At 43.8% G+C, this 25,062-nt stretch overlaps 1 protein-coding gene across 3 annotated transcripts in view; it reads left to right on the top strand.

Annotated features, from left to right (window-relative positions):
- The first annotated feature begins 7,312 nt into the window (after positions 1-7,312).
- Positions 7,313-25,062, top strand: part of TSPAN9 (tetraspanin 9) — a 200,750-nt gene continuing 183,000 nt past the window's right edge. Inside the window, exons 1-2 of one of the 3 annotated variants that reach the window (XM_074588257.1) lie at positions 7,335-7,424; positions 18,482-18,526. The gene's annotated coding sequence lies outside the window, so the exon portion shown is untranslated. Of the gene's footprint in view, positions 7,425-18,481; positions 18,527-24,777; positions 24,830-25,062 lie in introns of those variants that run through there. The other 2 variants (XM_074588246.1, XM_074588268.1) reach the window with 2 other exon arrangements.

The raw sequence follows: 25,062 nt of genomic DNA, 5'->3' as shown, positions 1-25,062 counted from the left end.
CAATGATCATCTAGTCCAACTGCCTGACCACTTCAGGGCTGACCAAAAGATAAAGCAAATTATTGAAGTCATTGTCCAAATGCCTCTTAAACATTGTCAGGCCTGGGGCATCAACCACCTCTCTAGGCAGCCTGTTCCAATGTTTGACCACCAGTAAAGAAATTCTTCCTGATGTCAAGTCTAGACCTCCCCTGACACAGCTTTGAACCATTCCCATGCATCCTTTTGCTGGATAGCAGGAAGAAGAGATCAGCACCTTCCTCTCCACTTCCCCTCCTCAGGAAGCTGTACAGAGCAATGAGGGCAGTCCCCAGCCTCCTTTTTCTCCAAACTAGACAAACCCAGAGTCCTCGGGTGCTTCTCACAGGACATACCTTCCAGTCCTTTCACCAGCTTTGTTGCCCTCATCTGGATGCATTCAAGGACCTGAACATCCTTCTTAAATGGTGGGTGCCAGAACTGCACACAGTACTCGAGGTGAGGCCTCACCAACGCCGTGTACAGTGGGATAACCACCTCTTTTGACTCACTGGTTATGCTGTGTTTGATGCACCGCAAGGTGCAGTTTGCCCTCTTGGCTGCCAGGGCACACTGATATTGAGCCTGCTGTCGACCAGCACCCGCAGGTCCCTTTCTGCAGGGCTGCTCTCCTGCCACTCCTCTTCCAATTTATACTTGCGCCCAGCGTTACTCCATCCCAGGTGCAGAATCTGGCATTGCTTCGTAAATTTTATGTCACTAATCAGTCATTGCTCAGTGCTCCAGTCTACCCAGATACCTCTGCAAGGCCTCTTGTCCCTCAAGAGAGTCAACAGCACCTCCCAGTTTGGCATCATCAGTTAACTTGCTAATGGTACATTCAACACCTGCATCGAGATCATAGATAAAAATATTGAGCAGAACTGGCCCTAGAATTGAGCCCTGAGGAACACTGCTGGTGCCTGGTTGCCAGCCAGGGGTAGCCCCATTCACTACAACCCTTTGAGCCCTGCCCTTCAACCCGTTCTTCACCCAGTGCATCGTGAGCCTTCTCATCCCACAGCTGGACAACTTGTCCAGAAGGATGCTGTGAGGGACAGTATCAAAATCCTTACTAAAATACAGAAAAAACTACATCCACTGCCTTCCCTTCAACCACTAGGTGAGTGACTATCATAGAAGATTATTAAATTATTTAGACAGGATTTGCCCTTTGTGAACCTATGTTGACTGTGCCTTATGATTGCATTGTTCTTTAAATGCCTTTCAATAGCCCCCAGTATGATCTTGTCCATAATTTTTCCAGGTACTGAGGTTAGGCTAACAGGTCTGTAGTTTTCTAGGTCTTCCCTTATGCCCTTCTTGTAGATTGGAATAACATTGGGTATAGCTTCCAGTCAGTGGTGTCCTCTGATTTTTGCGCTCATGTAAGCACAAACTGCACTAGGACTAGCCTTACAACACATAGCTCTGTACCACTGGAGTCCCAGTGGGCCTGGACAATCAATTAAATGTGGAAGGGGACTTAATTGCAATTCCTATTATTACATGCCAGTTGATCTGTTGTAACTGTCCAAGTGCAGGTTTCTGTCTGCATGTAGAAGGCCCCCCACGGGGCAGAGGGCAGGGAGTATTTACTGTGGAGCAGCTGGTGTGATACCGCCTCTGACAGGCACACTGCGCTTTGCTGGTCATGGCCTGCATCTAGGTCATAATCTGTGATTTGAAGCCTGGGAAGGAAAGGATGTGGGTAAGGAGGGTAGCAAAGATGATGCCATGAAGTCAGAGCTGGAGAAAGATGGTTTGGCTCTTATTATGGGAAAAGGAGTCAATTTATTTTTTATATATAATGAATACCATTCCACACACGCACACACCCCTCCCCCAATCTTGCAGACTCTACACTCTCAGAGGCTGCTTTTAAGGACTGTGCATGGCTAGTGCTGTTAACCTCTGTGCAGGAGCCAAAAGTGGCTAGTAAAGGACAGAGCACATTTTGCACCTATTAAGCAAAATCTACATCTTCTTCCCGCGCACAAAGTTCCTGCTGTGGCTACTCTCTCCAACACAAACAAACGCCTTCAAGAACTGACTTCCAAACAGCAACACAGAACACAGATGCTGACAGCTTTCCGTAAGAACTGTATGGCTGGTAACCAGAATCAGTTGAGCTTGGAGAAGGACAAGCCAAGTACTTCAAACACCTAGAAAACAGTGTCTCGAAACGCCTGCTCAGTGCTACACATGAAAAAGCCACACAGGCGCAGTTGTGCTCTTCCCCATTGGGTGCCCTTGCTAGCCACAGCAAGGTGACCAAACCACCTGGACCGAATTAACTATTTCTCTGCAAACCAACCAGCCCTCACAGTCGGCCATGTAGGTATGAATGGCACACTGGCTACAGTCCATTACCGATGCATGCAACTGCCTATTTCAGCCCTATGCAATTTCCTTCCTGATGTGTGAACCATGCGTGGAGCAGACAACAAATCAAATAAAACCTCACTAATGAGAAAAAAGACTGACTCTTGGGAAAAGTATTTTTAGCCAACACAGACAACAAATATGTTTTGAAATGGAAGCCTGTACAGAGAAAGGGCAGTGTTTAGTCTTCAGCGATGGAATATCGCTTGTGATGTGTATTAGTGCCCTTCTGCAAACGTGAGCCTGGTGCCTTGCATGCATCCACTGCAAGTTTATACCAGTACAGCAGACCCCATGGAGTTGTCCCTAAAGGAGATGAGCCCTACAAGTCTACTTAGTCCATCATCTGATCATGAATAAAACCACATTAGCACAGTTTTAAGGTGTTGCCAAAGCAATGAATACAAGCCAACATGCCAAAGAACAGATTAAATTTTAGGACAGTCAATTTAGGGACTCTCATGCAAGTCTTCTTCTCACTTAGTAGCAATGAAAGCCTCTTCCCTGTCACTGTTCCTTTCTACTCTTGCTCTTGGAGTTCACAGCTCCTTGGTGTCAATAAGGATGTCTCAGCAAGAGACATCTACCTACCTTTCAAACTCAGTGAAGAAACAAACAGAAAATTCATGTGTCTGGGAGAGCTCACTTTTATGGAGGCTACCAGATGAAGAAGATTCAATAAAGCTGTGAGTACTGGAAATTTTGATTTGGACTGAAAGGGTTCTGTCCCCTTGCAAACTGGGTGAGATCCATGCAAAAATACTTCAAAGACTGAAAGGACTGTAGATCTCTGTCCCTAAGGGGTCCTTTATTGGAATTTCACTAGAAGAAACCAGACAGTATATCAGAACTAAGAGCCAGCTGCAATTTTGATGAAAATAAAGAAAAGAAAACACCAAAAAGCAGCATATGTTAAAAAAGCTAGCCTATTTTCAAGAGGAAAGGCTAAATTGAACTCTGAACAACCAACAATAAATGAGGATATCAGAGTGTAATTTCTGTTGGGGCAGAAATACTAGAAATATTAACCTTAGCCTAACTTGCTGTAAAATCAAAGGACAAAACAGCAAAAGCTGATTCCCCTGATAACTTTGCAACCACAACACTGAGGCATTAGGAGATAAAGTGAACAAAACAGGGATCGAAATATCCATGCTTTCTTTAGAAAAAAGCAGCTCAAAAGTTTGCATTCAACTGCGGCTTCTTTCTTTTTGAACCCATACGCTTCTGTATATCAGCCCTCAATTGTGCAGCTACATCTGCTTGTGGAATCATGTCAAACTATGACTGAAATGATTCCACTTAAAGATAGTCTTGTGAGATAAGACACAACAGACCATGGGTCTGAGCAACACAGAACTAGGTAAGACAGGAGCCCTCCCTTCACTTCAAAACCAAAAGAGACACTTCAGGTAAGACAAGTTCATTTGAATTCATTAATTTATCTGTGATGAATGGGTGGGAACTTCTTAAGCTGACATTGCCAACAAAGAAAACATGCAAGTAGGCCTAGAGGCAGAGGTAGGGATTGAATTTAAATCTCTTTCTACTTCAATATCTATACCCAAGGATGATTATTTCCTTGAGTATTACATACCTGTTTTAGCCTTTGGTGCAATGGTTTCCCAGTGACTTTTTCTTCCCCATTATACAGCTCATTTTTCCTTGGTTCTTTGACATCTTGAACCAGATGGAGTTGAAGAACTTGAGTGGTGATAACAAAGAGTAAGAACTGGTTCAGACAGGTGACAACACCCTCAAACATGCTCTAAAGCTATAGCAGATGCAGAGAGAACACGTGCTGAACCTCCAAGAAGCTGCCAGGGAGTCATGCTGCTTCATCAATCCTGCAAGCACAATCTGCACCAAAACCAAGTAGCAAGGCAGCAGACAACCAACATGCTTGCAATGGAACAGCAAGAGCGGGGCTTCTTTACAAGGGAAGGCTAGCCAGAAGCTTAGGTTGGACACAGCTCCTTCAGTAACCTCACAGACTGAGGTATAGTCCCATAGCATCTAAGCAGGTAAGCAGAGCAAGGGTTGCAAAAGTTTCCATTGATAATCCAGTCACCATCAGACAAAGGCCTTGTCAGGGCTGAAGTCAGCCCAGGACTAGACACGCAGACCTACAACATAGTCCACATAATGACTGGAGCACCCAGACCTTAGCATAGATTAAGCTCCTGGGCTAATGAGCAGTGTGTAGGTACACAGAGTGAAACCCCAGGTAGAGCTAGTCAAGGGCACCAGAGGCCCATTAGTGCATTCAGGGTCCCAAGAGCAGCTTCCCCTCCCATCACGGTGTGTCCCACACCTTGCAAACATCTGCTTTTTTGGACAAACTTCTTGAACACCAGATCCAGATCTACTATGCTGGTAACCATGTTTTGCCTGCATTTGGGTAATTTAACATGCTGATTCAACAACAAGTCAAGACTCCAGATCTGTGATCCATACCATTTTTTGCCTCTTAAGTGAGCCATGAAGTACTGGTGCTCATTCTGACAAAAATAAGCAGCGCATCATTAAAGAAAAGCACCCCACTCACCTCCTTCAAATGGGCAATACAGCAATAATGATGGGAAGAACGTGAATATAGCAAAACTAGAGAGTCTAGATGGATGATTTCTTTCTGCCAAAACGAGAAGCACCTACTTTCATTTTCAATCTCCCTAATTTCGCTACAGTATTCAGTACATTGTCATGCTATTATTTCATCTGAAATTGGTGGCCGGGACCCAAAGCAGTCTGTTACACTGGAAAGCTGTGTGTCCATTTCTAGATGCCTGAAACGCAGCTACGCAAAGCTGTTTTCAAAAACTGTATGTAGCCTTTACGTTTGCTGGTCAGATGCCATAAGTTCAACTGAAGAGTTGCAAACTCTTTCTGTTCCTCATTGTATGGAAAACATCAGAGTGCCTCCATGTTAGATTTGGTCACATGTGGAAGACAGCTAGTTGAAGCTGAAACAAAAGTCTAACGAGATAACTTTCCTAAGCTTACTAATATATTGAGAAGAGATTTGCAGCCTAGTGCATTCTCCTTGGCAGAAAGTGCATCTGCAGTATCAGCAACTCCTGTCCCCAGTTTCAGAGTGATCCTCAAATTCTTCCCTAAGTGCTTGTCAAGTTCATACAAAGCTCCCATATAATTTTTATCTTCTTTCCAAGCATTTTTTACCTTCTTTCCAAGGTAGACTCCAAATGAGGACTTGGCTTCACCTATTCATCTTTCACTTTGACTTGAACTACAGAAATCCCATATACCTGGGTATAAAGCTGCTCGTGCTTATGCCAACAGGTAAAGAACACAACATCATGCTGTCTCTGTCAAACCAACCAACCAACCAACCAACCAACCAACAGTAACACCACTGCCAAAACTGTCAAACTTGTCCTCATTGTCTACTGGCTTCACGCACTGCTCATCTTTGAGGAAGTGGTTCTTTACCTCCAGAGTTTGAGCCTGAGTTATTTAAAGATTGACAACAATTCTGGAATGCCAATCCTTCAGTCCTCAGGTACAATGGAGTTACTGCGTTAGAGCTACAGCATCTGGGAGGTGGACCTTTTTTGGAGCCTAGAACGAAAGAACCAAATGAAATTCTCTCCACTGGTCTCTCTATCTCCTGGTGCATTGCAAGACAGATTTCCTTCATTGCTTGCTTTAAGGTAAACACATGGCATTTTGTACATAAATAAATGAAGAACGGAAAGCTGCTGTACATGCTTCTCTTCTGGGGGAGAGAGGAACAAACATGCGGCAGGTGGCAGTTGTGTTGTTGGCAGCACTACCACCAGGACGCTTAGTCTCCTGAACTGAGCAGTTTGTAAAAACCCACATAATTCCACAGAATGGAAGGCATGAGAGAATGTATTTGATGTGAACGTGCCCTTGAATTGAGAAGCATGACAACAACAGCAGCACCAGAGAAGGAAATGAGAATACACAGGGGACGTAGGAACCTGAAACAGATCTTCCTTACGCAGAGATATTTACGGAATAGCCTTGAGTTGCTCTTCATACACTGTGAAATACAGTTCCCCCCCAAGAGGCCTGTGTCCATACCTGCACTGGTCTGTCCATGTAGGTATCTCTGCTCCAATTCTAGGCCACTTCCCCCCGACACGCTTTGCTTAGCGGTCTGCACCAGAACCTTCTCCAGCTGTGTTAAGATTCGAGAGACACTTCTGCTGGAGACAGTGTCTGAAGTTGGTTAACTTTTTGTTGCACTTCCACCAATACCCGACACCCGGGGGAAGGCAGGTGGGGACTTCCTGCAGCATCTCAGAGGATCTCCCTCACGGACTGCAGCCTCCTCCTGCCAGGGCAGAGAGCTCAGGCAAACACTCAGACAAGCTCACCTGCTGTGCTACGAGCCACAACAACATAATAGCACTCGTGGGCTTGGGACTAACGAGCAGCTTAGCCACGGGTTTGCCATTTGCAGCAGCGGTCTAGCCGCCAGTGGCTTACATTCATCCCAGCCTCCTGCCGGCTCACAGCTTAACCTGGCTACTGCCCCTGCCTGCCGGAACCCAGCGAGGCGCTCAACACCAGGCCCCTCTCGGCAGGGAAGGCAGCTGAGGGAGGGGGGGAGGCGGTCAGCCCCGGCGCAGCCCGCGAACTCTGGGAGGGCGCAAACGAGGGATGCCCCTGGGGTTCCGGGGGGCTCCCGTGGGGTGCGTGGGCAGCACAGGGAGCGGGGCGGGCCCCGGACGAGCAGGCTTCTTGGCAAAGCCCTCAGAAAGGGGATCCGGCGCGGGATGGCGGCGGTCTCACGCACCAAGCGGCGTCAGGCGCGCTGGAGGACTGGGCCGGCGGCCCTCCCTCCCCTCCTCCGCGGCGCTGGAGCCTCCCCTGGGCAGCGCCCCCAGCTCCTCCCCGCTCGGTAGCGCCGGTCCGAGCCCCTCCTCCCGTTTCCGCTGGCAGGAGCTGGATCCGTGTCCTGCCGTGCTCCTGCTGCTCCCCCACCACTCGGCCCTATCCGGCCCGGCCCGGCCCGGCCCAGGGACGCGCGGGTGAGACCCGGCGCCGCGGGGGGCGGTGGAAAGTTGTGGGTGCTTTCCCGGCCTTGGGAGATGGCAGGAGCGGGGCGGGGCGGGGCGGCGGCGGCGGGGGGCAGCCGGTGGCGGGGGTGCCGGTCTGGCGGTTGGGAGGCTCTGGGTGGGCGGCGGGGTCCCGGCGGGCGGAGCGGGGTGGGGGGTGCTGGAGGGGTGCGAATGGCTCGTAGGGGTGAAGAGCATGTGGAGAAAACAGTAACATCCCCCCTCCCCCCAACCCTCCTGGGGTCTGTATACTTTTTTTGCGGAAACAGGAAAGTTAGTTCAGAGGGACGAGAGGAGCCCAGCGGCGTCTGCGTACGCGGTCCTGCTCTCTACTGAGGAGCCCGCGTTGCCCATCTCTTAAGGGGAGCAGCGAGGTTTCCCCCGGCCACCGGGGGAAATACGCCTGCAACAGCGCTGCTGGCAGGCGGGGGGCTTCCTTTCTTCTCCCCTTGCACACCCCCCGAGGCTGTAGCGGGGCGTGAGGGCGCAGAGCCGGGCCGAGCCTTGGGTGGGTGGGAGCGCGGAGAAGCCCCCGCGGGGGACAGAGAACGCGTGAGGCTGCGGGAGGGAAGCCCGGGAGGCAGGAGGGAGGCTGCGGTCCCGGCGGCGATGGGGGAGCAGTCCCACGGCTGCCGGGTGGGCTGACAGCTCTTTTCGGCAGCCGCCCGCAGAAGTGGTGCCAACGGTGCCTGCCTTCCCCCTTCTTACGTAAAACTTGGCTCCAGCTTTGCCTTTTCGCGTTCAAACTTTTGGAAACTTTTCTTGCTGAATCTTGGATATCGCTTGTCACTGTGCTCCTGATGGGAGGTGGGAGCTCCATGAGCGCTGCCCCTCTCAAAAAGGCCTCCAGCTCCAGAGATTGCTGGTGGGCAGAGAGGAGAGGTATGGGGATGCTGCGGTGGGGGGAAAACCAGACTACAGGGGTGAATAAAGCTGCCTTTCTTTGCTTAGTCCTTTTATCATCTCTTTTGTTCTGTGCTTTTATTCTGTATAGTTTTGTGGTTTGAACCGCAGGGCTAGGAATGGGGGCACCTGATTTTCCTACCTGACTGCACTGAACTTATTTTAAGGCTTTGGGGTAAGTCACCTGGGATGTGACTAGGAAAAAATGGGATAATCTCCAGAACAGCCGTGAGAATGAAATCATGAGACTTGTTTGTGCTGTTACTTCTAGATGTGCCTAAACTTTACCTGTGGATGCCAAAACTTTAACATATTGCTGTAGGAAAGTTCTTAGTAATGGGTGCCACAGGTAGTTTTAATGGTTTGTTTACGTTGATAGATGTAATTCTTTATAGCCAGAGTGTAAAATGGCAAAGGATAATAGCCACTGAAGAAATGCATTCATATGAGTTACATCAGCAGAGTAGCCAAGTTAGCACTCAATAATTTAAAAAATATCTAAAGATAAATTACCAGTGTGATGTGCACGTGGTTGATAACACCAAGGAAAAAAGTCAGTCTTTATATTTCTATGGCTTTTGCTTCCATTTTGCATTTTTTGTGAGCTCCAAGAATGAAAACTGGTGGAGCTAATGTAGCTTCTCCCTCCATATCTTTCCCTTTCACGTTTTTAGACCTGTGCTGTTCAAATTGCAAATCCTACAGACAAGGCCTTTTCTGTAATGGGGCTGTGGAATTTATGGCAAATTTGGGTTTAGGCATCTACACTTCCTTTAAAACTAATTCTCATGAATAAAGCTGTTTGAGAAAACGTTGGGATCAGAATATAACTAATGCAGCATCATTTGCGTTATTCAGACAAAGCTCTGAAGTTAGAATGGTCCTGTTCATCTGTCTTGAGGGGGTTAGAGGGTTAACTGGGAATGTCAGTGTTATCTTAGTTATTGTGGCAATTTTAACAGAAAATAGCCAGAGGAGATGCATATCCCACAGTCTTTGCTTTCCTTGCTTTTTAAAGTTACTTTCTTCCAAAGCAGGCCAAGCCTCAGCCTGTCTGTGAGTATATTCCCAACACAACCGTGTTTTTGTTTTTCTTTGTTTAACCCCTCTCTTCCCAAATGCACAAACTAAAACATTGCAATAAAGAAGTGAAACATGGGAACAGTACAAAATGAAGTAGCAAAAAAATACTGCTGCAGGCAGTGCTTGGAGGTGTTACTTTTGTATTTGTGGCACATGTGAAACTAGCAGTTTGCACTAGAGAATCCAAGACTTTATCTCAGTATTACCCAGAGAGAGCTGGTATAGGGTTGGCTGGGCTTTGACCAGAAGAGTCTGCTTGTTTTAGAAGCAGTACATTAACATTCCTGTTGCGCTTGGGTTTGACAATTGAAAACCCATCTCAGTTTTTCACTTTTGTCATGTTTCGGTACTGTGGTATTTGCAAGTGACTGATGCCCCATTAGTTTTCTGTATTGCAAGAATGTCACTACATTTATTGATGCATAAAAAGAGATGAGAACGCTTTAAAAATGTTGGGCATGAGCCAGCAGTGTGCCCTGAAGCAAAGGCAGCCAACAGTATGCAAGGCCATATTAAATAAGACTGCAACCAGTATACCAAAGGAAGTGATTATCTCCCTGTACTTAGCATTGGTTAGACAGAGTCTAGAATCCAGTTTTCTGCTCTTGGAAACAAGAAAGGTATGGATAAATTGGAGCTAGTCCAATGGAGGGCTACTGTGACTGCTGGGGTCCAGAGCACATGGCTGTTGGTAAGAAATGGGGAGCTGGGAGCTGAGAGTGGTAACCCAGCTGGCAAGGCAGGTACGCTACCAGCCAGGGTCCCATCCCGTGGTACCAAGTCAGGCAGCTAGTGCCAAGCAAGAGTCTAGATTGCCAGGCAGGTTTGTGGTGCTAAGGCAGGTCCAAGATCAAGTTGAGAAGTGAATCAACAGGTCAGGATCAGGCCCAGTGATGGTTATTGGGGTCAGACACAGTCCAGTTATCACAGAGCAGGTCCAGAGTGATGCAGCAGGTCTGACATCAAGTGAGGAAGTCACACCATGGGCCAGGGCCTGAATCATCAGGGTCCACGACCATATACAAGCATGGCTGGAGACAGGCACACCTACAGCATAGCTTTTGCAGGGACTGAAGGCCAAAGGCAGAGCTCAGACAGAGCCCCTGAGCCTTTAAAGGCCTTTCACTGTGCTCGGGGCCCTGATAAAGTATGAGAATAATATGCTGAGGGAACTGGGCTTGTCAGCCTGGAGAAGAGAAGACTTTGATGGGACCTATAGTAACCTTCCAGTACTTAAGAGGAGGTTATCAAGAAGACAGAGCTAGGCTTTTGACATTGGTATGTGGTGGTTGGATGAGGGACAACAAATGTTGTTGGAGCCCTCAGCACAAGAAGGACATGGGCCTGTTGGAGCAGGTCCAGAGGAGGGCCATGAAGATGATCAAAGGGCTGGAGCACCTCTGCTATGAAGACAGGCTGAGAGAGTTGGGGTTGTTCAGCCTGGAGAAGAGAAGGCCCCAGGGAGACCTTATAGCAGCCTTCTAGTACCTAAAGGGGGCCTATAGGAAAGCTGGAGAGGGGCTGTTTGTGAGGGCATGTAGTGATCGGACGAGGGGTAATGGCTTTAAACTAGAGCAGGGTAGGTTTAGATTAGACATGAGGAAGAAGTTCTTTACAATGAGGGTGGTGAGGCACTGGAACAGGTTGCCCAGAGAGGTGGTGGAGGCCCCATCCCTGGAGACATTCAAAGCCAGGCTTGATGAGGCTCTGAGCAACCTGATCTAGTTGAAGATGTCCCTGCTTACTGCAGGGGGGGTTGGACTAGATGATCTTTAAAGGCCCCTTCCAACCCAATGCATTCTATGATCCTATGTAAGTTGAAAAAAGAAGTTCAAGCCAGATATAATGAAAACCTTTTCTGCTATGAGGACAGTCAAGCGTTGGAACACGTTGCCCAGAGGGGCTGTGCAATGGCTGTCCTCACAGGTTTTCAAGGCAGAAGTGGACAAAGTCCTGTTGTGCCCTCATAGCCGACCCTATGTAGGATAGAAAAAAAGTGGAATTAGATCACTTCATACGCCCAGGGAGGTGGTGGAGTCACCATCCTTGAATGTGTTTAAGAGTCGTTTAGATGTGGTGTTAAGGGATATGGTGTAAGGGAGAACTTTGTAGAGTGGAGTTGATGGTTGGACTCGATGATCCCAAGGGTCTTTTCCAACCTAAATGATTCTATGATTCTATACTTAGTAAAGGAATTTAAAAAAAAAAAATTAAAAATTTTTCTTACTATGCTCAGGGTTTATGCTGGAAAGGTGTTTGTGTCAGGGTAGGGCAGGGGGCCGAAGATACTTTATATATTTGAAAACTTGCTTTCCATTAGTGATTCTCAATGGACAAAGTGCCTTTTTAGTGTAAGATCACTTAAAGATGCTTTCTGGACTAGGTCAAGCTGTGTTCTTTCAAAATTCTTGTAGGAATTGTGATGACTAGAACATGGTGCTGAGGTTGGGAAAAGACAGTGCATGATCAGGGAAGGGTTCTTACCTGAGGGTTACTGTCTTTGAGTCTGTAGAAAATAGAATAAACATGTCAGGATTAGCAGAGCGCTTCCTCAGTTGTGACATGGTTGTTAATGGACCTTAGGGTTGAGTCAAACCTGGTAGGGCCAGCTTAGCAATACCCAGAGAATGGGAGTGGATCAGAAATAGGTCTTTGTCTTTTCCTTTCTACATGGCAGTGAAATTGTGGTGAAGTAGGGATGTGCTGAGGAACTCCCTTTTCGTCACTCAGTACAATGCATGCTAGAATTTAATTCTGAGAAGCGCTCATTTGGAAGATACAAATTTTTGTATATTTTGCTCATGTGTAACAAGATGCTCTATTGGAGACAGAAGAGCTATCACTAGTGCACTCTGTCCTTCCTCTCCATCTCTTCTGGCCTCCTAAAGCTGACTTCCAAAGACTGTTTCTTCTGCTCCTTGTAGCCTCTCTCAGATGAAACTTGCATTTCTGAATGTCAGCACTATGTTTTCTGGGGAAAAAATCTGTCAGTTTGGTCTCATGGGTCACTGCCTCTGGTTCAGTGACATACTTCCTGGGGTGTGTTTGTGATGAGGCAGGATACTCTTCTCCAGTGAACAATGTTGGATGGTTTCCTCATTGCACAGGTGTTTCTGGGAAAGTCATGTGTCTCTCTGAGTTGTCTATTGCCACAGTTAGATGGCACTGTGCTTCAGCTGTCTTTCAACCCCTACCTCACCTTTCGTTCTAGGCCTGCTTTTGAAAGCCCTTCCTCTTCAGGCTCTGTTAAACTGTTTCTTCTGATATTCCAAGCACTTGCACTCATTGCTATCAAAAATAAACCTTAAGGGCTAGCGTTTGTAGTATAAGGCATGAGATAGCCTTATGGGGGTAGCTCCAGGCAGATGAGGCGGACTTAAAGGCTTATTGGAGCATATGTTTATGATTTAGTGGACAAAGGTATTAATTAAGCTTAGCATTTCTTTGCAGTGGTATGAATATGATGCTGGGGTATTATGATAACACTGAAGGAATAACATCAGTTTAAAAGATTTGGGTTTGCATTGATCTTTGTTTCAAAGGGCATAACAGAAAAATTTTTCTTATTTAAGTTCTTTTGAAAGCACTTTTTTCTTTTGCTGTGAGAGTTCTCCTTTCTAATGCAAACTCTGTCCTGCCGGCCTAATGCCTGGTATTTCTGAAGGTGGAAATGACTAATAGCTAGGGTGTTTATTTCCATGATCCCTTTTACAAATGCAAAAAAAGGAAACAAACTGCATTAACTAGTGGAAAGCCGTTTACATTTCTGAGGCCAAGTCACTGCATGTCTCTAGGATCGGGTGAACTGTGTGAACTGAACTTTAGTTTCTACACTGATATTGTTAAAGTAGAACTGCCTGTACTGGGGACAGTCTTCACCGATTTGCAATTGCTTGGTCCGGTCTGTGTATACTCATAATAAGGATATGATGGAGTATATCAACCTCACGCAGGCGTAGGACCACAAGAGCTGTATTATCCTTATGTGGCATGTCTGGGGAGGAGGCAGGGCTAGACTGAAGAAGGAGCTCAGGGGAAGTAAGCGAAAATGCAGGAGTCTTGAGAAGGCAGTAGGCTAAGGGAGAGGAAGTCTGCGGCCCTCCCCCGGGAGGAAGGTCTGAAAAGGAAGGATGAAGTGGTACACTGCATAGAGAGCTGATTTGAAGGAGACTGAGCTCAAAATCTTGTGACTCTGTCCTAGGGAACAACAATGACCTCAAATCCTAGGGAGTAGAGCACTCTGTGAGCTCTCCTGTATTTGGTGCCCTCCAAGTTGATTAAAGTGATTTGACCTGAAGGATTGAGGGAGGCAGGGCATGAAGTTGAAGGAATCCTGGGTTTAGGACACTGGTGGGAAGGACTCATAGGAAAGAAAATGTTGTGATGAAGCTAGACAAGTAGCACTTTCTGATTGGTAGTTTTATCTGTATTCAGGGGTTGCACTGTTCTCTATAACCTCTAGGTAATCATTACTAATATCCAAATTAATATGGCTGTAGGGGGGCAAACCCTGAGAGACAACACTGTATACTCTAGTGTTACTAGCCCCAGTTCCTAGGCTTTTGCAGTTTGGTAGTGAATGTTGTTTCTTCAAGTGCCTTATCACAATATGTTGACAAACACTGTTTTTATGGTGATTATAGCCATACTCAAAACTCATATTGAGCACAGGCAAGGAGATGTTCTATTTGAATTTGCTCATTTCTAAAGATTAAATAAATCAAGAATGCTTTTGAAAGCGTGTTTTCCTTTCTCTGTGTCTATTGCTGTTTTTTACCCATAACTCTGCATACAGTTCAGCGTAAGGTGGTTCTGCCAGGATGTTCAGCTGTCTTTATTTTGAACAGTTCTTTGATTTCTCGAATATGTACTTACCCCAAAATCAGCTTCGCATTGCATTTTGTGTTAAGACTGTAACCTTATGTGAATGAAGATTGTTGATTTTCCTTGTTTGAAGAAAGTGCAGCTGAAGTTACAAAGGATTGAAAGCAATGTTTTAAGAGTGACTAGCATGTTGTTTCCACTTGAGGACAGTGTGCAGATTATTGTTTATATGTATTTATATGCACGTGGATAAAATACCATCAAGGGAATGGGATAATGGCTCTGGCAATAGAAGAGACGTGAACTAACAGGCAGACAGGAGCGTGCCTCCTTGTAAACTAAATACTAAATGGCTGGCTTAAAAGCCTGTAAAGGAAACCTTCCAAATATTAATAAAGTGATTCTTTTTCATACAGTATAGCGTTTGGATCTCTCTGGTGCCGCTGCGCTGTCTCACAAAGTTTTGGCAAGTAACAGTGACTCTGAGTGTGAAAAAGGCTCTTGCTGATCTGTTTCCCAGTAAGGAGAAAGTGTCAGGACAGGCGAGACTTTTGCATTTCGTAGCACCAGGGACACTACTGATAGCAGCAGAAGCAGCTATGAGGAGCTTATAAATTGTGTAGACACCTATTGCTGAGCTATTTGGTGCTGTAAAAGATGAAGAGCAAGGGAGGAGAACTGCAACTCTAGAAAAATTTCCAACTTATTCTCCTCACAACCACTCGGGACGGAAGAGGGGCTGGATCCTACACTATGAAGATTCTCCTGTTTCAGGTGGGTAATGGGAAAGACCCAGTACAGTATTTCAGGTGAATGTGGTCTTAGATTAGGATAAGAAAGCCATGGTGAAAGTAATTGCTTGGACCAGTGATCTGTAGAGGGATATGAAAGAGAGGAAGATAATTCATTATGAACAGGAGCTTTTTAGAAGTGTTCTCTACTTCAAATGTAGAAGGCAAAGTGAAAAGGACTGTGAAGCAGAGAAGGGTTCTTCTAGGGAGAACCAGGAGGAGGAAATGAGGACAGAGAGTTTACAGTTCCCACACCAATGTGGAAATTCATCTGCGTGGCTTTCAATTTTCCAAGTTCCATGTTGTCCCACCGTTTCCTGGTGGCATGGTAACCACAAAATATCTCCCAAGAGTTCTACAAGAAACCCTCCCCTTTTAATGCTATTTTTCTTAAAACAGTTTCTCAAGACAACTTTTTTGAAGCAGTCAGTTTTCCCTGAAAAATCCATCTTCATTAGGCTTTCCTTCTCTTTTTTGCTCTTAGGCTTTCCTTTTGTTACTCCACCAGTTGAAGTTCCCTACTCTCCACAGACCCCCAGACAATCTATTACGTCTTGTTTTCTTTACGAAAGCAAAAAAATCCTGCTTGTGTCTCATCCTAGTTTGATTTTCACAGCTATGTAGTCTCCATCTTCAACCCTTCCTTCTCATTTTATTCTCCATCAATTCCTCCTTGAAGAGCTGAGGAAGTTCACTCTATGGTAAGAGAACCACACATTCTATTTTGCTGTCTGTAGTCCATTTCTTCCTCACTGTTTTTACACTAAACCACAACAGGGGAAATAAAACTACTTCGAGTCATATGCAGCTTTTTTTTCTGAACTGCTTTTTAAAGAGCTTTAAAGAGAAATGTCGCTTCGTGCAGGAATCTCGACCTTTCTTCATGCTTTAGCAAGTAGCATTTAATTCCTCTGTTTTTTAAACTTGAAAGTCACTTCTGAAAATCTTCCTAAGGCACTTTTCTTTTTTGGACCTGCTAAGGCATCTCTCTCCTTTGCTCTTAAGAGGCACTGAGAGGTTAAATTCTTTGCTCTGAAGTCAGTAGAAGAAGATAGCTATCAGGCCGTTTCTGCTTGGATCACTAGACAGCCCTGTTACTGTTTCAAAGATCTGAAAATGGTTGGAGATGTAGGTTTTAATTTTATTAATAAAATACAATCATCCCGTGCTTCAGGGACAAAATACCCCCACAGCAAACTTGAAACTGTCTGTGACAGCCAAAGTAGATATTTACCTGGTGCTCCTGGCGTTAGTCCAAGACATCCATTTACAAAAGCAAACAGACTTTGCTTGCCCTTGGGACGTGATTTGAGGAACTGAAAGACGAGCACGCTTTATTTTAGAGGACCAAGCGTAGTGATGTACCTAACGGTTATCAGGAGGTAAGTGCCTACCAATCATTGAGCTTTCTAGAACATAAAAGATCTACTTTTTTTTTCCTAGGTTTTGCTAGCCCTCACGTTTGCCCCTGCTCATTGCGGGGGGGGGTGGGTTGGACTAGATGACCTTTAAAGGTCCCTTCCACATTCTACGATTCTGTGTTATAGGGCTTCTGGTTTGGAAGGCAGCCCTGGCTCCTGACCTCCTCCTGCTGTGAACACTGGATTGGACAGATTACCTGGGTGTTAAGTACAGTTCCCCAATCATGTAGACAACATGGTGAAAGATGCAAGTTTCTGAAGGATTCGCAGGGTGTCTGTTCCTTGCATCATCATTTGTTACAACAGCCTTGTACCTATCTGACTCCTGTAGTGAATCTTGGAGGGTGTGAACTGAGCTCTTCAGTTGCATCTGCCTGTGAATTTTTGTCTCATCAGTTCTGGTCTGTCAAAAGATTCTTGTTTCTTTGAGTTTGAATGAAGTTAATCTTTAAATGTAGTTGACAGCATACCGTATGTTACATCTGTTTGACTAAGTAGCCAACATCTATGCAGTGGAAGCATGGGAAACTTGGATTATTTAATTCTTGAAATTATTTTTATATTTTTATAGTTATCTTTACTAAGCCGCATTTGACTTCAATATGATTAATTCAGTTGCTGAAATAAAGTTGTCTCTTGTGTCTCTAGGGAGCTGGTTTGGTTGGTTAGTTGCCTGCACGTGCTTGACGTAGAGCCTGACATCAGCGATGAACCTAGTGTTCATATAGTCTTAGTTCACTCTATGGAAGGTGTATAGAACTGATGTGTATGATGTGTTGAGGTGTCCATGTGCTCCAGCAGGTGTAGTGTGTGAACTGTGAAATCAAGAAGACCTTCTCTTGGTAAATTAATTCTTAAAACTGAATGTGAAAAGATTGAAGGTGAAGGCAGCTAATTAATTCCATGTTTACTTTTCTGAAAGGGGCAGTAGTTAGTTGTGAAAACGCCAATCTTGAAACCGCGTTTTCTTATCCATCTTTAAAAAATGCTTTCTATTTGAAATCTGAAAACATTTAGAAATTAATTACATTTTCACAGGTATGTTTGAGTACTTTTTATGACTTAGAGACTCTGTTTCCAGAGTTTAGCTCTGTTTCAGAATCCTACATGATACAGTGAGGCAGCCTGAGAGAAAGCATTAATTTAAAATGCATGAACAACAATGGAATAATAGAAACATTTCTGTTCACTAAGTTTGGTGAATAATCACCTTTTTTTAATAATCAATCTGTACTTTTTCTATGCAGCTGTAATAATTTTTATGGGTTTTTAAACATTTGGAGATGGTACTGTTCTGTGTCTCTCCTCCACGTGGTTGGAGGAAGTCCTCATCTCACATTTGTCAGTTTGCTAATTTTGTAGCATCCTTCTGACATTGGGGTGGTGCTGTTACAGCCCTGAAAGTATCAGTATGAATTTGAAAAAGTGGGGTGCTTGTTTGGTTTTGTGTGATTTTTCACTCCAGCAGTGGTTTGTTGGACTAGAAGCAAAGATGAGACCAGTCAGAATGTGGGACTGGTGCAGGAGAGTTCAGGGAAAGGTATTGCTTAATTTCTGTTCTTGCTGCTGTAAACAGGTCATCAGGTGTCTTGGTGATGATGGGGACCTGAATAAAGGGGAAGAAGCATTGGATTTTTCTGACTAGTATTGGGGAAGAAGCATTGGATTTTTCTGATTAGTATTTCTGATTTAATTGACACACAAGTTTTGCTTTTCCCCTTAATTTCTGTTTTCCCTTTAGCTTCTGTGAGTCTGTTTTAAAATTTTGCCTATTGTCATTATTTAAATTTGAGTCCGGATGAAATCAGTATATTATGCCCTTGAGACCGACCAGTGTTTAGACTTCAGAAGCATGTGGGATTTGACATAACTTTTCCTGTTGTTTGTTTGTTTTTTTTTTCCCCCCCCTCAATCCCTCCCTTTCTGTCCTCTTGAGGTAATTATGTTTGTGATTGAAGGCGAGTCCAAAAGGCAATGAAGTTCACTTTGGGCTTCTTGATTTCTCCAGGTTTGGTCTGCGACTTTTCTATTGGCATACATCCGGTTACCTCAAGTAAGTAAGATTTCTCTGAAGGGTACTCAGAGTCAGTCAATCTGATCTTTAATGCTGCTCACGTTGACATTGAGGGGAGATGAATTGGGCCAACACTGAGCCCTTCTGAAACCTTCCTGTGATCTGTTATTTTCTTGCCAAAAATGCTGAGAGAGTCCAGGGTAACGTGGTGGTTGTTGGGGTTCTCTCCAAGTGCTGCTGTAGGTACCCAAGGAAATGTAACAGAGGAGGACAGTAATTCTCTTCATTATATGCAAATATTCTCCTTCCTCTGTTTTCTTACCTGTCTCTGACATTTGAAGGGAAGGAAGCAGGGAAGAACCAAACAGGGTTCCTACTGATAGCGCTTTCATTAGTCCATACAAGTTTTGTCCTTCTATGCAAGCGGTATTTTATAAACAGGCTTGGAAAAATAGACTTATCTTGGAGGCCCCCAACGTTACCCTTGCATTTGGTGTCCTGGTGCAGCTGTGGGCCTATTGCTGTGTGTTTTTTCATTCCCTATGTTCTTCAGGGATTTAGCCTTGGCTAAGAATTGAGTGGAAAATGTGGCACTGCCTACCTTTTATTATGTTCCTGACATAGTAGAGGAAGCAAATTCTGGCCCTTCAGGGAAAGGAAAGGTGGGAGCCACCTTTCTGCTGAATGCCACAGGTTCTGCCAAAGGCTGCAAGGGGTGCAGTTTGGTAGGTCCTAGAATTGGGAGCAGCAGAGAGATAATAGTCCACTCATGCACTTGGCTTGCCAAGGACTGTTGCATACCTCTGTGCTGCTTCCGTAAAAGTTGTAAAGACAACTGCAGGCAAAGAACATCACCCATTTTGGGATAAGTGATGAGAGATTACAGTCTGTGAAGGAAAAAACACACACTGCAGTTGGGAAAGGCAAATGGTAGGTGAGGCTAAGAAAAAGAACTGCTGAAGCTTTTCTTTACTCTTGTGTAAATTATCATGACAGATGATGCCACACAATGACTCAGTCTTGGGGATATGGCAAAGATGCATTGACCTTGGGATGCTCTTTATGTAAGGGACAACTGAGAAATACACTGAGAGGGATTTTTCAATGTCAAGGCAGTAGTTCTGTTGTCTAACTGCTGTGGAAAATTTCACTTGTAGGACCTGTATGTTTCTGAGAGAAAAAAAAATAGTAATAAGATGTATTAATAAGAGGTGTACAACTAGCTTAAAATATGTACATTTGCTATTGGACATAACCAGCTTCTGGATATTTCTGTTGCAAGAAAAAGAATGAGGAGATAGTTGGGGGGTGTTAGACATTGATATAGGTAACATCTGCGTTTGTAGTAAATGAGACAAAATGTTACAGTATGTAAGATAAAGAACGTATGACATTTCATGCTGTAGAATTTAAGACAGTTATAAAAAAACTTCAGCTTAGGCATAGAACATGTCTCCTGCAAGGCTGCTGTGTGTTTACATCCTGCAATAATTTTTTCATTACTTTTTGCATGTGTGCCATGCTCTGAATCATACTGACTGATGCTCTGTTGATTCCTGGGTCCTAGGAAAGCGGGGTTCTCTTCTTGGGTGATGGAGTACACCAGGGAAAAGATAGCTGCAGGAGCTTGAAATGGTTATTTGTTCCAGAAGTTTTCTTTCTGTTCATCTGTGTGCCACTTGAAATGATTCCTATATTTTGAGCTCTTTCATCTTGTTTCCACCCCTTTAAAATCTGATACTGGAGAAATTAATGTAACATTATTTATAATGTTTAAACTGCCTTATGTTATGAAAGTGAGAATTCCCACAGCAGCCTTAACTCTTCCTCCAGAAGAGAAAAGACATCAAGTGAGTGTCTTAAGTTACACCATTATGTAGGACTGAGTGCTAGGATGTACTGTTTGGCAAATATTTACATTTCAAATTTGGTCCAAGTCCATGGCAGTGTTGAAATATCATACGGTAATTGTGCTAAACGATCATATTACACTGGTAGATGGGCATAGGCTTGCTTCCCGGGATGCTAAACTGTGATTCACATCATCAAGGAGTACAAAAGAATCCGCATCCCTCTGAGAGAGAAGATAAATAGGATGTTTCAAACTTTTTTCTTGCATGCATGGTAATATGCAATTTTCTCTCCTTTCTGTTATGTTACTGAAATCAGTTTCACAGCAGATTGAAAAATTAGTATCCCATCTCTAATGGAGGTCTAGAAATTACCTCACTTTCTTTACCTCGCTGATCAGTGTCAGCTATAGGATTTCATATACCCTTTACTGTAATGTAAGGATTTTCTTTTCAAAGGTGTCCATTCTGCTAAGAATATAAAACTTTGTCATGTTGAGCAGAATGGCAAACGTGCTTTTTACTTTCTATGAAATAGACTCATGCATATTAAAAAGCTTGTCAGACTTGAATTTCTAGTATCTGAACAATAAATCTGTTGTTAAAATGATTGAATGTCTTGCTAGCATGTGGTGTTGAAGCGGAGTGAAATACTGCTACTTATCATTCAAAATTAGATGCAGCGTATTGCAAAAGCTATTGTAGGAAACAACTCAGTAGAGAAATCAGACCTAGATGATTAGTGGAGACAGTCTTCAGTTATATCTTAAAACCACCATTTACTGTGACTTTTTTTTAATTCTTTTTTTTAATTTTAAAATGTCCATAAAGCACTATAAGCCCTAACTGTTTTGGACTGTGAGCAGGGTTATTGCTCCCAAATTCTTTCTACTACACCCAGCAGGAGTGAGGTGCAGAGAGGACAGCCTGGGACGTACTGTACAAATATAGGCAGAAAGTTTCTTGAAAATGAGATCAGACAAGCAAGGTGAGAAAGAGAAGTATGAGAACAGATTTAGTTAACTTATTTGGCTGTCTTACAGAAACAACTTGATGACCTGGTTGTGTCAAAGGCGCATATTTATAAAAAGTGTGTAAAGTGCTGGGATGTTCCACAGTTGGGCCAACACCGTGTTCCTGTCTGATTTGAGTGACTTCTCGGCATTGGTCTGTCTGCTTTGTCACATGAAGAGCTTGTCCAATTAAATGGATGATGTTAGATCAGGTCTTCGGGAACATTGTTAGAAGTCCTGCTAAGGTGGCGTGAGGAAAAGAAAGTTCTTCTGGGCAGGAGCCTTGGGGTTGGCCTTTGGCCAAGTCAGGGTAATTTTGTTTACAGGGGTTTCTGTTTTAAACTGGATTCTGAGGCCTCGAGGCAGAATTCTAAATTATCCTGTCCTGTAAGTTACTAAGTAATATGATATAGCTAAGCTTTAATGTGTCATAAACTTAAATCTCCATATATGAGAGCACCCCACTGGCAAAAGGTAAATTATTTATGGGCAAAGGAAAATCATTTCTCCCAGAGATATTGTTAAGAGCTATTCACTAGCTCTTCTCAGGTTGCTTCAACCTAGAATATTTGCCCGCATCATTAATTAACTTAAGGGGTTCTCTTTGGTGCTACCACTGTCGCCAGGAAAACATGTTTTCTTATTACTGCTTCTCCCTTGGGATATCGGATTTGTGGTCCTCTCCCACAGGTAGATTTTTATTTAAGTTTTTTAACACAGAGAAAAACTTTCACTTGACTCTTTAGTGACATGTATAACCGTGTCTCCTTATGAATGGTAGGGTGAGGCTGTCTCTTACTCATTTGTCACTGGAAGAATGTGTCACTGATGGAGCACCATTTTCTGCTCTTTCTTAGCTTGTTGTCCCTATTGCTTGTCACCAACCTCCTGCAGAGCTGTGGTCCCTGGATGCCTTCCATGCAGCAGTTCTTGAGCATGGCTGCCTCTGAAAGCAACTGGGGGGTGCTTTTCTCTGGTCTGAGATGGCCCATGGTACATGTTTTGTTGCTTGCAGTGTATTGTCTCCATCACTGTGATGAAATGGAGAGGCCTCATTTTTAATAGTGATATGTATATGTTTATATGCTAGCCTATTGGACAGCTGCGAACTAAATTGAATTCCTTAAAGCAGTAGTTTTCAGTCTTTCTATTGTCAGACCTTAAGCATTTTCTTCTGGAGGCTGTCTGTACAGTCAATTCAGGCCCATTTTGAACTCTGATTTTTCAGCTGCTGGATTTAAATTCTTGACCCAGCTGTTCATGTCTGCTCTGCCCACCACGCTCCTGCTGCTCAGCTCCAGAGAGGCTATGTATGGTTAGGTGTGTTCGTCTTAAGGAACCAAGAAAATGAACTTATTAGAGTACAAAAACTTTCATTATCAGTGGATTCTTTCTTTCTTTTTATTCCTTTGCATAAAATTATTGCCCTCATAATCCCTGAAGAATTTCCTTCAGTGTAGGAGAGAGAAATTAGGTCACAATCTCTGTAGCTCCGTGTTGGACGTAGGTGGGAATTTCAGGAATTACACGACTTTCCTTGCTAGTAGCCCTGATCTCCTCCACGTCATTTTCAAAGGGATAGCTCTGTTACTCAGCTAGGTTTCCCCCGAGCAGAAGTCAGAAGTCTTTTCCTTATGTACTCTACCTTTCCTTATATACTCTAGACTTTTTGTATAGTGTATCATTATGGATTGTAGAAGTCATTGCTAAGGTTTTTTGCCAAGTCCATTGTTTGGGCTGAAAGTTCAGTGCTTTTGAAAAGAAAGTTGGTAGGTAAAAAGAATAGCCATTAATCCTAGTTCTTTCCCTTCGATCAAGCTAGTTGATCACTCTTGCCCTTCGAGTTCCTGCCGTTGCGGTACTGGGAGGCTGTTAGCTTGTTCTTTGCCCTGTGCTGTTCTTGACTATGCTACTCAGCTGTTTATCTTTTCCATCCTGCCAGTTCCCTTACCGCCTGCCTTTATATTGCCCTCAGGCTGACATAGAGATTAATTGTGACCTAGTATTGTAGAATTTTTCCTGTCCTCACTCCACAAATGTTTAAGAAGGAAAACGGGAATTAGGAAACAAATGGTCAGTTAGCTAGGATTTGGTGTGCAGCATAGGAGGACAGAGAACACAAAGCAGTAGTGTTAATGGGAAAAATATGGCATAAATGCATTTTTGCTGTATAGAGCTTAGGATGGGAGAGATGGAAAGCCTGTTGTATTTCCTCTAATTTGCCCTCAGTGGTGGGTTTCAAAGGGTTATGGAGAGACTCCCCAACGTAACTCACCAGGAGACTTCTTTTTCTAAGTGGGCTGCATCAAGCAAGTCCCAGACCCTTTTCTGATTTAATTATTTGATTGAGTTGAGGGTTGATAAAATCTATTTGGATTTTGATAAGATATTCAGTGACAAAGCCAGGCTTGACTGTACGTTGCTAGCAGTGGTAAGAATGGGGGAAGCCACTGTGAGCATGAAGAGTGAACTGTGTGTGCCTAAGAACAGAAATGGGATTTGGTGCCTGTGACTCTGAGCAGGACAGATGACAGATCTGTGGGGAGCAGTTGCAAAAGCATGAAGTCATCCTTACAGAAAAGTGAGTTTGAATTGGCGGAGAAAGTAAGCTTAAAGCACAATCCGACTTTGTAGAGGCTCTGTCTCTGACATAACCACAGAGTGTTGACACTGTGGTTATTTTGGATTGTTCTCAGCCTAAATAAGCTGAAGGGTGATGGATTTGTCACACAACACTACTGATAATAATAAGTATGTTAATACCAGTTACTGGGCAAAACTCATATAATGATGTATATCTTTTGGTCATATTAATTTTTGTAATCTTTTTTAAACGTTTGTGCAATTTAAGGTGAAAACAGAAAACTAGGTAGTTTCAGATACCCTTTTTTTAGAGTGGATTTAATTTCAAAATGTATTTGCTTTTTTGTAAACATACTTTTAAAAAGATAATGTCTAACAATTAGCTTATATTGTCTCCAGGGGGTTATTTTTAGCCTAAATAGTGTTTATTTATCCAATTGATGTTTAAGAGTTATATGCTTCTCTGACAGCATTTCCTACGTTCTTCTTACATGCCTTGTGCATGCTAATATTAGAAACAGTCGGGAGGAAGTTAGTGAAGGCTGTATGTTGTGACAGGTACATTTTGTTCACTATTTTGATGTTAATTTTTTAATGGTTGCTATACAATTTAAACTTAACGTTGTGAGTGGCGTTGCTTAAAATATATGTTATTAAACCCGTTTTTTTTCCTTGTGGCTTGTGATTCTAAGTTCTGTTCACCTACTAGAAAGTAAAGATGTGCTAACAGCTAGTTTCTGTATGGGAGACCTCACGCAGAAAAATTGTCAAGTGCGCTCTTTGTCCCGCCACACCTATGATATTTGGTGCTGTTTGGGTCATTCCAGAGACACGCATGATGGGATGAGGACTCCAGGGGTGAATTGAATATTGAACAGTTTTGAATAAGAAAATTGGTAAGCTAGCAAAACTGGTATTCTTCCTTGTAATTCATTATTATAACCCTGTCAATTAAAAAAGAAAATTTGTGAAAAGCCGGAGAGTATGGCTGTATAAGAGTACTATTTTTTACCTTTGGCATTTACTGACATTTGTATATGGCTGTCTTTCAAAGCGAATGGCTGAAATAAAAATATTGGGGGCAACACTGACCTTTGTTAAGATTTTTTTGTAAGTCACAAGTGTTTGT

Source organism: Larus michahellis, chromosome 1 (genome assembly GCF_964199755.1).
Source record: "Larus michahellis chromosome 1, bLarMic1.1, whole genome shotgun sequence".
Classification (NCBI taxonomy): domain Eukaryota; kingdom Metazoa; phylum Chordata; class Aves; order Charadriiformes; family Laridae; genus Larus; species Larus michahellis.
The sequence above is the reverse complement of the archived record's forward strand: the minus strand, read 5'-3'. Positions and strand labels throughout refer to the sequence as shown.